The sequence below is a fragment of the Lolium perenne genome, chromosome 3, assembly GCF_019359855.2.
Source record: "Lolium perenne isolate Kyuss_39 chromosome 3, Kyuss_2.0, whole genome shotgun sequence".
Lineage (NCBI taxonomy): Eukaryota > Viridiplantae > Streptophyta > Magnoliopsida > Poales > Poaceae > Lolium > Lolium perenne.
Window position 1 is genome coordinate 141,487,338 of NC_067246.2, and position 3,836 is coordinate 141,491,173.

Consider the following 3,836-nt stretch of genomic DNA (forward strand, 5'->3'; position numbering starts at 1 on the left):
GTTGTTGCAAATCTTTATAAAGCTTTTGCCTCTCATTTTGAATTGCCTAGGAAGAATTTTGATAAGTATCATGAACCTTTTAAAGATGCTTGCATGAAGGATGAAATTTTTGTTAATGATTGCGATAAATGTCAACACCCGGATTTTTAAGTCCGAATGCCTATTATGTCATACATCACAATCCCAGGAATATTGTTGTTGTGAGGCATAATAGTTAAGTATCACAGTCATCATTCATTACAAACCATAATGTCTTACAAGTGGAATCACATCATCCATATTACACGAATAGTTGATCTATTGATCAACGAACAAACATGAGTTCATAGCGGAAGCGTAAGATACAAGGACTCTCTAGTCCACAGGCCAACGCTTGACGTCGGAAGACTCCTAGTTGTCGTAGGCGTCCTGCTGGTCATCTCCTTGTTCATCTTCATACTCTGGCCATTTGAATAGCCAGGGACAAAGCCGTGAGTACTTCAAGTACTCGCAAACTAATACTAATGTAAGTGCTAGACATTTCTAGTATGGTTTGCTAAGCTCTAGTTTATTTGCATAAAGCCAATTTTAGTTCACAAGTATTTGAGAAAAGCTTATTCAAGTGCTAACTAACTCAAGTGGGAACATTAGTGTCATTCCCACCATTCAAGTGGTGATTTCAATTCAATTCACCACAAGTCATTTCACCATCATCTTTCAACATCATTTCAAAGATATGACATCGGAAACTGTATGGCCTTTCCAACCGTCCGTAACCGTGGACGCGGCTATTCGAATAGATTGACACTCTGCAGAGGTTGCACACTTGTGCCACAACATTTGATTTCATCCGTCGGGATTACCCTGAATCATCGTAACACAGTACGCGGATCATCAACCATAACCTTTCACTTACAAACCCTAGTATGAGCACCTCTCCCCATGAGCTTGGCCTCCCAGTGAAGACCAACTGTCAACCTGGGAACTGCACAGGGCTTGGCCGTACAATTCACCTCGATTTCACATCATTTCTCAACAACGGAGGCAGCCTCAAGCGTAACCCCTATGACGTGTGTTCAGAGGGACCCATACTAAGATGCATAAACTTCCAGTTAAGCCCTACCCATAATCAGGTATTGTGGGGGTACTTACTATTGGAAAGGTATCGCATTCAAACCAATATCATGTTTATCAAAAATCACCATCTTCTCTTTGTCATATTCACCTTCAAAAATCATTCAATGGAATGCTTCATCATTCCAAGGTTTCAAATTTATTTCAAGTCACATTGTTCCCATCTAGAGTAGTCAAGTTTTATTCATTAGCACTAGCTCTAAATCATGAGGGGTGCTATCTTACTTTGCTTGATGGAGACTAACTTTATTACTCTAGTAAACTTCCTTACTTTGACCAAAGTTAACTATAAAAGCAACTTCTGGAGAAAACAAGTAGAAAACTTGTAATGTATAAACTTGGGATAGGCTTATGTAAGAAAAGGTAAGATCAATGGTGCCTTGCCCCAAGGGGCTTTGCACTTTGCAAGAATATTAGCTTGCCCTGGTAGTTCTCAAAATTCTCCTCCTCCTCCTCTTGGTAGCAACCTTCTTCTTTGGTGTACTCTCCAGTGCTAGCGTCTAAATTTGAATACGAGTATAATTACTCACTAATTCAATGGCTATTCCATGTATCACATATAAACACACAAACTATTCTATGCACACAAATAATCTAACTAGGGTGCATGGGTTGTGTTGCTTGAGGAGAATTTACTTCTTTTCATTTAATATGTAAATGATAGTTTCCATAGGGTTCTTGAGAAATAATTTCCTCTCATTGAAATCTTCTTAAGATTTAATTTCTCAAACAATCATATATGAACTTATATTGACCTAAGTCAAACATTCATCATTATCATTTGAGAAAATGATTTAAATGAGGTAGACCACCTCATACTATTTAATAATACTACATGTGATTTAAATCTCTAAGTAATTCATATAAGAGAGTTTGGCCAGGGGTCCAAACATCACATGAACTCATTTGAGACAAGGTTTAAATGAAGTAGAGTACTTCATATGATTTACTTAATAGTTTTGGACAATATCATCTACATAAACTAGCCATATTGTCCATTAATTAAACTAGGGCATGATCATGCAAAGTGACCACACCATTTTATTGCATAATCAATTAGTGTAAGTCAAATGTGAACTATTAGAGTTGGAATTAACTTAATATCTAATTTGGTTGATTTTTAATAATTGTTTGAATAGGAAAAAGTCCCTGCCTTCTTCTTTTTATCAAATTAATTCTACAACTAATCTGGTCATGGGACCAGTGGCATTGTGTAGATATTTTCATTAGCTTTCCAACAACATAAAATTCATTGAATTTGGTTAAGCCAATTTGAATCTATTTAATTTCAAAGTTTGGGCAGTATTGAAATTCATTTGGAATTGATTAATTGGAATTTGAATAAAAAGGGCCGGCGGGAAAGCTAGGTGGGCCGAAAGGTTTTAAAACGGCCCAAGGCCAGCCCACCACGCGTCTGTGCCCGCGTGGGCTGCCTGACAAGGGGGCTCCACCCGTCAGCGACGTTTAAACGCTGAAGCGGTATGGATTAACCAGAGGCGTAGGATTAGAACAGGATCGGACGGTGCCAGTGCATCGTCTTCTCCGGCGAGATGCCAAGGGTCTGGAGGCGAGGGTAGGGGGTCGGAGAGCTTACGGTGGCTCCAGCAAGGGTTGGCAGTATGCTCGACGAAGTTGTGGACGACGGCGAGTCTCCTGGTAGCAGTGGCGTCGCCTGGGGTGGTCGGGATCGTCGGCGATTGCTGCAGAGCTTCCGCGGCGGTGAGCTTCCGATTGGCCTTGCTCCGGTGATGATTCGATGGGTGGAGTGGTGGTGGAGAATCAAGGATGGGAGGAGAGGGTGATGGTGTGCCTGGATTGCTCAGGGGAGCTCGGTATTTATAGGCGCGAGAGGGTGCTGCGGGGCAGTGAGGTGGTCGACATGGGTGCGGCGATTCCGGCGAGCGGTCGAGCTAGGCGAGGGTGCGGCAGTGTTCTACACATCCAGGCGAAGCTAATGGCGGTGACGGCGCGGTCGGGCGGAGTCTGGATAGCTCGCATTGTTTCCATGTCTGGCGGCGGCGTTCACGGGATTTCCTTCTCCTTCTCCGGCGGCGGCGGTCCAGGGTCTGGTCGTGGGCATGTCCGGCGGCGTCGTGGTGTCACGGCGATGCTCAATGGCTAGCACGCGGGGCCAGGGCGAGAGCGAGCGAGTGGGACAGCGCGTGTCCAGTGCGTGTCCACGCGCGACGCGAGCGGCATCCAGGGGTGACCGTGGCACGCGATCTCCGGCGAGGCTACGGCGTCTACGGCGAGCTGGTCGGTGCTAGGTGAGGTAGAGGCGCACGGTGGCGACGTTGGACACCAGGGCCAGGGCTGAGAGTGAAGGAGGAGAGGGGGAGGTTGTCGGGGTGGCATTGTTGAATTCAAGTTTTTGCAAAATTGGCTAAGTGTGAGATTGTTACATATGTGAAAATGTTGCAACTTTGGTTGAGCATAGCTCATGATCAAGAAAGAATTTGGCATGGTGATCTTTACAAAAAAGTGTTCACCTTGATGTTGACTTGGATGTGGTGCAAAGAGTTAGCAAGGTTTAGTTTGAGAAAATTGAATTGCAATGGCTCAAAGTAGTGATCAGACTATAATTGGCAGTTTTGACCATTATCATATGTGAGCAAGTTTTGTATTTGAAATCCATTTGAATTGTGATTCTTTGATTCCAAAAGTTGTAATACGTGCTTAGTAACATTATTCCACTAATGGTGAAGACAAAATTGGTCTAGGGT